The sequence below is a fragment of the Lathyrus oleraceus genome, chromosome 7 (genome assembly GCF_024323335.1).
Source record: "Lathyrus oleraceus cultivar Zhongwan6 chromosome 7, CAAS_Psat_ZW6_1.0, whole genome shotgun sequence".
NCBI classification, from domain to species: Eukaryota; Viridiplantae; Streptophyta; class Magnoliopsida; order Fabales; family Fabaceae; genus Lathyrus; species Lathyrus oleraceus.
In genome coordinates this window covers 1,194,811-1,205,347 of record NC_066585.1, presented here as the reverse complement: position 1 = coordinate 1,205,347, position 10,537 = coordinate 1,194,811, and positions in this window count along the sequence as shown.

Here is a 10,537-nt window from a genome sequence, read left to right as displayed (position 1 = left end):
AATTGGATTGCGTCATAGGCCTGTATACGCCCATGCAAGCTTGTGCATCACCTTGCCAATTTTAGCAATTTTTCAAGTGTACAAATAACACTCTCAAATGCTATAAATACAATGCCTTGGAGCTCATTTCAAAGATACCTTGCGCGCCAGCTTTTCCCCTTAATTAAAACCCTCACAATTCAAAGGAAAACCTTAGAATCTTCAACTTGAAAATTGAGTTTGAATCTCACTGTTTGGAGATTCAAAAACTCCAAGATCCAAAGCTTTGTACCATTGCCAAACCACTTCTGCAAGCTCCTCGAGTGTGATCAAATCAAGTTTGAAGCAAGCAAGATCTATTTCTGCACAACATTGAAGGTAATTTCAGAAAACTTCTTCTCTTCGATTTTTACTCAATTATCATCAATTCTCTTGGATCTTTGGTTGTCTGAAGTCCTACCAATGTAGGCAAGAAGATTGAGTTGCTTTGAGGTCAAATCGAAGCAACTCAGTTCACACACCTTAAAATTCAACTCCTCGTATCTTTCTATATGCGTGGAGTTAGTTAAAATTGAGGTCAGATTCGTGCTCTACGCCATTTTTTCTTCCAGATCATGTCCTCTTTTTTCATTTTCATGATGGTGATGAGTGAACCAGTTCGGGGACCTCGCCTGAGAAGGTGACCGGAGGTCCAGCGCAGGTGGTGTGCTGGACAGGTTCTGAGCCATTGATCTCATTTAAAATGTTTTAATCTTGGGCGTTGGTTGTGATTACCACGCATATGGCGCGCTGACTAAGTTCCACCATGGGCGTTGGTTGTGATTACCACGCATATGTCACCTCAATTAATGAGGGAGATCAAGTGGTCCACGTTTTTTTTATTTTCTGATTTTCATTTTATTTCATTTGATTTTCATTAATTTATATTAATTTTAATATTGATCCAAAAAATATGAGAGTTTCACCAAAAAAATTTAAATAAATTCCTTTGATATTTTGAATTAAAATTATTTTTTGGATCATTATTAATATTTTTCATGATTTAATTGATTTTATGAATATTTTTAATTGTTTAAAAATAATCTTAAGTCTCTAAAAATTCTGAAATCTTTTCTCCAAGGTCCTTTGGCCTTGTTTGACCTATGATAAATCTCATGGCCATTTCTTTGGTGTTTTGATGAGGTTTTAGGAATTTGACAAACCATATTTAATTTAATGCTTTATTTTTAGTATTTTAAATTTAATAAATGTCAAATAATTGTGTTGATCTATTTTGATGGTTTGTATAAGTTTGACTTGTGTTGTTGGGCCTTGGTCAAGGTTGATTTGACTTTGCTAGGTTAAGATCATTGGATTTAGGGGATTGATGGAATGTACATTCCATCTCCCAAAATGAATGAATGATCTTAATTTGGTAAAAGTCCTCCTTTGACCAATTTGAGTTTTGATCTAGTCCCCTCCTTCTTCATCTAATTCCCCTTCTTTATGCGTCCATTTCATTTGGTCTCTGATGTCTCTAAATCCTAAGGCTAGTTTATTGAAAAATTAACATAAGTATGGATGAGATTATGTCATCTCTTTTGCATATTCTTTTTGTGTGTGGTATGTTTCATGAGCATAGTCCATTATACTATGTCTCTAACATGCATTAACACCAAAATTCTATTGCCCAGCCTTAAATAGTTGTGACTTCTACATAAGTCCAATTATGATTGCTTAACATAGCGCTAAATTTTTGATACAAAAGGCATATCATTCTAGTTAGTGAGATTGTAAGTCTCCCCTCTTTCATGGTATTATGTGGAAACTTGGCATATTTTCCTTCCTTTGGAAGATGTCTTGGTTCAAGGATCTATGCTTGTGATAAGTGGGTTGAGTGTTCTCCAAAGAATGACTTAAAAAGCAAAAGCAAAAATAATACTAACTTCTAACTCATTAACAACTAACATTTAATTTCAAGCCATTTACATTAATGTCATTTAATTTCCAGTCTTTATTCATTTGCCATTATTCATACCATTCTAATTGTTTATGTTAATGTCCTTTTCACTTTGTCCACTTGGACCATATTATGTGATATATCTTGTTTGTGTATACTTTGTTTGCTTGTGTGGTCTTTGACCATTAATGTACATAATAAGAACAAAAACTCTTAAAAACTTTTGTGTGGATTGTTGGTTTGGTCTTGGACAATTGGACTTAGAATCTAGGCAACACTCCTAATGCAAAAGGACTTGGCCAATGCCAACTTTCATGTAACCAAGTGCTTACAATTTGAAACTTCATCTGATACATCCTTTAAGATCCCTTTGAGTTCATCTGCAACACGATCATTGTGAAGCTGTTATTTTGAACATGTGACTTGTGGAATTCATCTGCTACATAGGCCAATTTGAAGAAGATCATGGAGTTGCTAAGCTGGGATGTGGCTATCTTTATTTGATGCCTTGCTCTTCAAGAAAATATTGTATGCATTGTTTGTTGCTTGATCCTAATATGAATTGAACCAATTCTCCAGAAATGATGTGTGGACTCTTGTGCCTAGACCCAAAGGAATTCGTGTCATTGGGACAAAATGGGTCTTCAGAAATAAGTTGGATGAAAAATGAAAAGTGGTAAGAAACAAGGATAAACTAGTTGCGCAAGGCTATAGTCAGCAAGAGGTGATTAACTATATTGAGACCTTTGCACCAGTTTCCAGGTTAGAGTCTATTCGTCTCTTACTTTATTTTGTTGTTAATTATAACATCATCTTGTATCAGATGGATGTGAAGAGTGCATTTTGAATGGTTACATAACTAAATAAGTGTATGTACACCAACCACCTGGTTTTGAAAATCATAAAAATCCAAATTTTATTTTCAAACTTAAGAAATCTTTGTATGGCCTCAAACAAGCTCTTAGAGCATGGTATGAAAGACTAAGCAATTTTATTTTAGAAAATGATTTTACCGGAGGAAAGGTTGATACTACTTTGTTATGTAAGACATTAAAAAAATGATATTCTTGTTGTTCAAATTTATGTAGATGATATCGTATTTGGTTCTGCTAACGCTACCTTGTGCAACGAGTTTGCTAAGTCAGTGCAGGTAGAGTTTGAGATGAGTCTGATGGAAGAATTCAAGTTCTTTCTAGGTATCCAGATTAATCAAAGTTCAGAAGGAACATATATCCATCAGAGTAAATATACCAAAGAACTTTTGAAGAAGTTTGACTTGTCAGAATGCTTGATAGAAAAAACTCCAATGCATCCTAGATGTATTTTGGAGAAGGATGAGGTAAGCACAAAGGTAGAAAATAAGGTATACATAGGTATGATAGGTTCTCTTTATACTTAACTGCTTCTAGACCTGGAATTTTATTTAGTGTATGTTTATGTGATCGCTTCCAATCAGATCCTAGAGAATCCCAATAACAACTGTTAAGAGGATTTTCATGTATTTGAAAGGTATTACTAACCTTGGCTTGTATTATAGAAAATAAAAAGAGTACAAGATAGTAGGATATTGTGATGCTGATTACGTTGGAGATAAACTTGAGAGAAAAAAGCACTTCTAAAAGTTGTCAGTTTCTAGGAGACAACTTGATCTCATGGTCCAACAAGAGGCAATCAACAATTGCACTATCAACAACTGAAGCTGAATATATTGCAACATCTGGATGTAACACTCATATTCTCTGGATGAAAAGTCAGCTAGAAGATTTTCAAATATATGAGAGTAACGTTCCTATTCTCTATGATAATACCTCTATTATTTGTTTATCTAAGAATCCCATTTTACATTCTAGAGCTAAACATATTGAGATTAAACATCACTTTATACGTGACTACATTCAGAAGGGAATTTAAAATTTAAAATTATTGATACAGACCATCAATGGGCTTATATCTTTATAAAACCCCTTTCTGAAGATATATATTTTTTCATTTTAGGAATTTGAAAATGAACTTGTGTCCAAAATGAAAAAGATGTATATCTCAGAATGCTTAATTTCTCATAATGATTAAATGAGACTCTGAGATTTTTGACTCTGAACAGTGAGTCTTCTGAAGTGAGAAGGTTTCATGGTTCAGAAGTATCAAGTTAGAACCTCTTTGTAAAACATTCTACCTTCTAGATAATGAACAATTTCTATATTAATTAGTTGTCAATCAACCTAGGTTTGTGGATCAAATTAAAGACAATTGTCTTAAACTAAAACGCTTCTAACGATTGAGTGACGCATTGGGTAAAGAGATTTCTTGGGAATAAGTAAACTCTCTCTACATATTCCCCTATGTCATATTTATTGCACTATTCAAGATTTTGTTATGATTGCAAAACCTTTACAAACCTCACTTCACTCATATTTCACACACTTACACTACTCACAAACCCACATTTTCTCTCTTTCAAACCTTCATTTTCTTTGAAACCTTAATCACCATTTATTCACCATGGATGATTATTAACAACAACAACAATAATAATATGCTCAAAATCAAGATCAACAGAAAGAAGGACACCAAGAACTCACTATATATACTCTTGTTACTCAGTTAGAGGTTCTCTATGAGTTGATCGTGGACTTTGATAACCTTAATACAACTGGTTTTGATCTTATTGAAGGGGTTAAGTCTCAAGGATAGGAAGATTTTTTCAATCGTCTCAAAGGGCCAGTTTACCCTGAATTGGTCAAGCAGTTATGAATTCATGATGTAGCTTCGAAACTACAAATCACTTCATACGTTTTGGGGTACAAGATTAGCATTTTTGAAAAATCCATTGCAAAGCTCCTTAATCATGATGGTTCTGGGAAACGGTGCTTTGACATGCCATTAAAAAGAGATAAGCTAGATGAAATTGCTGATGTTATTTTCCAGGATGGAAAGAACTCTTTAAACGCCAAGAATTTGCACAACCATCTCAGATTATGGTTCAAGATTCTTGTAGGTAATATGCACTACAGGCCCTCAACAAACTCTTATGACAACATCAAAACAGATCATAAGTACATGCTCGTCTATCTCTCTTCTAGAACCAAGATGAATTTACCTTCAATAGTATTCAAGTATTTGAGGGGGATGGTCAAGGAAACTCGAGTGGATACCTCTAGGAAGACTTATCTCAGACGTAATTTTTGAGAGCAAGATGGTCCAAACCCTGATTGATGTTGGTTTAACCAAAGAAGTTGTTTTTGACATTGGGGAAACCTTTAGTGGAAGGAATTTGAAGAACATGTCCCCAAAATTGTTGTCACTGACCCTTTAGAAGCTCTGGATAGGAATATTGTTACCTCCAAAATAATTCTTTTTGAGGATTATCCAATCTTCACCATGGAAGATCCTTAAGAAGTGTTTGAGTCATACATTATTGATTGTCTAGCAACAAGTGTAGTTCGTGTAGCTTAATCCTTTGATGAGCTTCTAGACAATACTCATAATGTTTACTATCTCAAGAGGAAGAGGAAGCGTAATTTAATAGGTGATGGGCCTTCTAGAATAGTTAATCCCCCAGCCAAGATATCCATAACTTATGACATCTTAAGGAATACTATGTGACCATAAGTAGAAGTTATAGGTTTTGGGAGTGCTAAGCCAACTGAAGTGTCTACTGCTCAGAAGAGACCTCATGGTAAGTCTCTTTTAGTTGAGACCTCTTTTAATTTTATTCATTCTGTTAACATTGCTTCATATGCTCCTCTCCAATCCATTCAACACCTTCTATATACATACCATTTGGAACCATTTCAAACCCTAAAGAAAAACAATCCATTGTATCTGAAATAGTTACTACTTCTGTACATAAACCATATGAAACACTATAACTGAACCACCATAAATACCACAAACACTTCTATCACAAATATTTTATCAACCAACGGATACATCATCAGACTATCCCACTATTACAACCACTATACACCCATCTGAACAAACACAACCATAAATTACTGAAACAATCCCCACAAAATCTCAAGCAAATCAACCAAAAAGTCCACCTTCTGAAAATATCCATACATCCTTCTGAATTATCATTCCTAAAGCTCTTGTAAATCTATAAGACACACCAACTTCACCCCTCAACCTAACATCATAAATGAACCTGTCTTTGACACCTTCATGGAACACGTCAGAAACAATGAACCTTCAACCCCTGGTTCTTATTACCAAACCATAAACATCTCATATGATACTAAGATAAAACCTGAACATAAACCTAAAGCTATCACTAACCTTGAGGAGATTGATGACCTAGTTAGGCAATTTGAGTCAAAGAAAATGAGCAGCTACACTGTATGACGTGAGATTGCACTAAATATGTAAATCCTGCTGAGAGTGATGCAACTTGGGTTGAGTTCAGAAATGGATGAATTCATTTTCCTAAGAGATGAGAGAACTTTGCTACAAAGCTTCTCATAAGAGATTTCATGACAAGCTGTCTGGAATCATAGAGCCTCTTGTGGAGATGTTTACTCTAAAACCTTCTCCAGAAGCTCTTCCTCCTCTAGAAAATCTTACTCCTGAAGCTGAAGATGGGACAAAAGTTACTCTTCCTCCGCCAGAAATTGATATTGCAACTATTTATGGAACAAAGTCAGTGGTAGAAGTTGAACCCATTCCTCTTATGCTTAAGACTCTGGAAGAACTCAAGCAAGAAAATGAGGATATCAGGACTCGCTTGGACAAGCAAGACGACATGTTCAAGGAACATGCTCAGACTAACACAAAGATTGAAGGTTTGCTTCAAGTCACCTTGTCAAGACTTCCACCTTCAACCCAGATCCAAAATGTTTTTAAAATGTTGCTTTATTTTCTTTTGATTAAATGTTTATCTTTTGTTTATGTATCTTTATCTTTCTGAATGAAATGAAGTTTCCTTTATCTTTATCTTTATTCTTTTTTATCTTTATCTTTTTGATTGATGACAAAGGGGGAGAAGAGTGGGCACAATTTTGATAATTTATTTTCCTTCTAACCCCAAACATTTCCGACTCTGCTAAGAAGATCTTTTTCAGTCAAGTTAACCAGGTTCTTCAGAAGTTAGGTTAACAAAAGCCTTTCATAAGTTTAGTTATTCAGACTCTTCAGTTTTTAACTTCATAGTTAAATGGGTGTTAACCAGGCATATATGGTTTTTAAACTAAGCTCTGATTCAAGCCAGTTTCTAACTAGGCCTTGATAGAAGAATCTTAGAATTTATAATCAAGCTCTGATACAAGGAATATGCCCCATCAAGATATGATACAAGTTTAACCAAGACTCTTGATTACCAAACTTTATGATACAACACATTTTGATACATAAAGTCAAGAAAGTTCAAATCAGAAGAAATTTAAACCATTCTTCCTCGTACATGGAAGTTATTTCTTTCATGCTGATTGAAATGTTTAATGTGTTAAAATTAATTTAAGTCTTAAACTCAGGGGGAGCTTGCAAACCTAACTTTGAAGTTTTAAGTTAAGAAATCCTTTTAATAATATAAAACTTAGGGGGAGCTTACAAACCTCACTCAGATGCTTTTATGTGATTAAACTCATTATCAAAAAAAGGGAGATTGTAAGAACAAGATTTGGTTATGCATTTGGCCTTATGTTTTGATGATAATAACACATAGACTTCTAGAGAACAATTTTGCACCCTAATGGTTTTGTTTAGTGTGCAAATACTAGATACAAGTTATAAATTTGAAGAAGTGATATATGATGTCATTAGATTCTGAACCTAGTGCGCTCTCACTCTGAGATGTGTGTTCTACAAGATATTCAAGCTTTGGGCTACTCTACTCAACACTTCTAAACATTGTTTATCCAAAGCTTTATGACTCGGAAACTTCTGAAACTGTCAAGCTCTGAAGCCCTGCGCTCAAACAACTCTAATAAATCTATGTCACCAGACTCTGAAGACCAAGTTCTGATGAACTGGATCAAAGACTCTAAAGACTATATTTCTGAAGATTCTCTCAACCAGACTCTTATTCTTATTCTATGCATACTTTATCACCTCTCTATTAGAATCCTTTGAATATTAAAGATAAGATAAAAAATGTTTTACGTGATAAAATAGTACACAGTACAAGATCAAATATTCCTTTCACTACACTGATTTTGTGGGCTAAGGATTGTACTATTGTACCATTGTGTCTCCCATTTACACAGACCGTTATGCAATGATACATCTACACTTATGTATTCCACTTCTACCCTCCAATGGATCTTTTTAGTGTCTATATAAAGGAGTCTTGGAAGAATGGAACAAAAACTAAGCAAACCAAGTGCTAAGAATATCATTACGTGAATATTGCATACTGTGAATATTGTTTAGAGAAAAGAAACATAGACACAAGGAACTTTTGTTCATACTCTTCATATAATATATTTTGTGTGAAACACTTTGTAATTCATTTGTGTATTTTGCTTTCTTATAAGAATTTTGTAAAAACACTTTGTATCTCAATATTTGTGATTGTATTTGCTTAAGTGACTAGGGTTTAGTCAGAATTACTCAAGAAGACATTGACAGTTGGTCTTTGTGTTGTAATCAAGTTTGGTTACAGTAGATTAAGTCCTTGTGATAAGTCAAAATCACCTTGGTGGGTAGACTGGAGGTAGCTTTGTTAACAGCGAGCCATGATAGAAATAATTATGTTCATTATTTTTGTTCTTAGTTTTTTGTTTGTCTCTTTGGGTTGCAAAAGTTTTGGTTCTTGAAACCCAATTCGAACCCCCTATTTCTTATGTTTTAATTACATTCAATCCATACTAATGTATATGGACACATGAGCATAAAACCTAAGGAAGGATTTGGATACTTCATTACCTTTACTGACGATTTAAGTAGATATGGATATGTCTACTTAGTTAAGCATAAATCAGAATCCTTTGAAAATTTTAAAGATATTCATAATGAAGTCTAAAATTAACTTGGCAAGACAATTAAAGCAATTCGATCTGATCGTGGTGGTGAATATTTGAGCCAAGAGTTTTATGATCACTTGAAGAGTTGTGGAATTCTTTCATAACTAAATCCATCGGGACACCTTAGTTGAATGATGTGTCTGAAAGGAGGAATTGAACCCTACTTGATATGGTTTGATCAATGATGAGTTTTTCTGATATTTTGTTATCCTTATGAGGACATGCTCTCGAAGTTGTTGCTTTCACGCTTAATAGAACTCCATCAAAGGAAATATAAAAGACGCCCTATGAGATATGGAGTCGAAAGGTTCCTATTTTGTCTTTCCTACAAATTTGGGGTTGTGAGGCCTATGTAAAATGTTTACTCTCAGATAAACTTGTTCCCAAATTTGATAAGTGTTTCTTTGTGGGTTATCTCAAAGAGACCAAGGGTTATTACTTCTACAACCTCACCGAGGGGGAAATGTTTGTTGCTCGTCGTGGTGTCTTTTTGGAAAAAGATTTCATTTCCAAACATTCAAGTGGGAGTAATATCTTTCTCGAAGAATTTTAAGAAGAGCAACAAATAAACGTAGTCCAGTCTATGTCTGATGCAGCTGCACAAGTGCCAGATGTTAGGGCCGAAGTAGTGTACCTAACGTGTGAATCTTCTCCCATTTCTGACCATGTATTTGAGGAAATGGATTCAGTGTATGAGCCTTATATTGTCCCAATCGGATCTAATTCGTGCGAAAATTCTCAATCTATTGAGAAGGAAATCTCTCTTGTTGTTGTCCCCCGTATGTCTAGTAGATCAAGAAATTCTCCTAAGAGGTTTGTTGATTTCTTATTGACCAAAAATTATGAAATCATGATTTTAGAATTTGAGGATCCTACTGTAACACCCTTCTAAAATACCCCAATAATTTAATTAAAACAACAAATATATATCAGAGTAGATATGCAATTAAGGGTGTCACACAATCACTTCACACCATTCACCAAAATAACTGTCATGCTCTTTATTTAATCAAAATAAACATTGCATAATTCGCAGCGGATAGAAATCAAATCAATCGTGCAAAACATGTAACACATTACATGTAAACTGGTTCAACAACCAACAATAAAACAATTAAAACATCCCATCCCGATGTTACATCTACCAGAGCATGACCCACTAAGGAACTACACTAGACTCCAAGCACTAGCTTCTACTTAATCACTGCTCATTACCTGAAAAATAGTTGTAAGGGTGAGTTCCTCAATCGATATAATAAGCATTATAAAATATCATGTAATGCTAAGTAACTTAACACATTCATTCACCCTAATCAGATCACACCTTCAGCAACGGCAATATCAACTCATCATCACAATCATACTCAACATAAACATCAAAACACACGTATAATATTGGAACACATCCATTCATATTATACACAATACATACATTATGCAATGAGACTCCATGCATGCGGTACCGACTATTCGTGAACATATAGTTCAACTTCACCGACCAAATCCAGGTACGACTACCAAGCTCACTAGTCCCACTCATTTGAGACCTAGTGACTCACATCACTAATTCCTCACCATGGGAATTAGCTACCACCCCAAGGGCCATGCTATGCACGCTAATCACCTAGCATGCAAACATCAACAACAGTCCAAAATGACT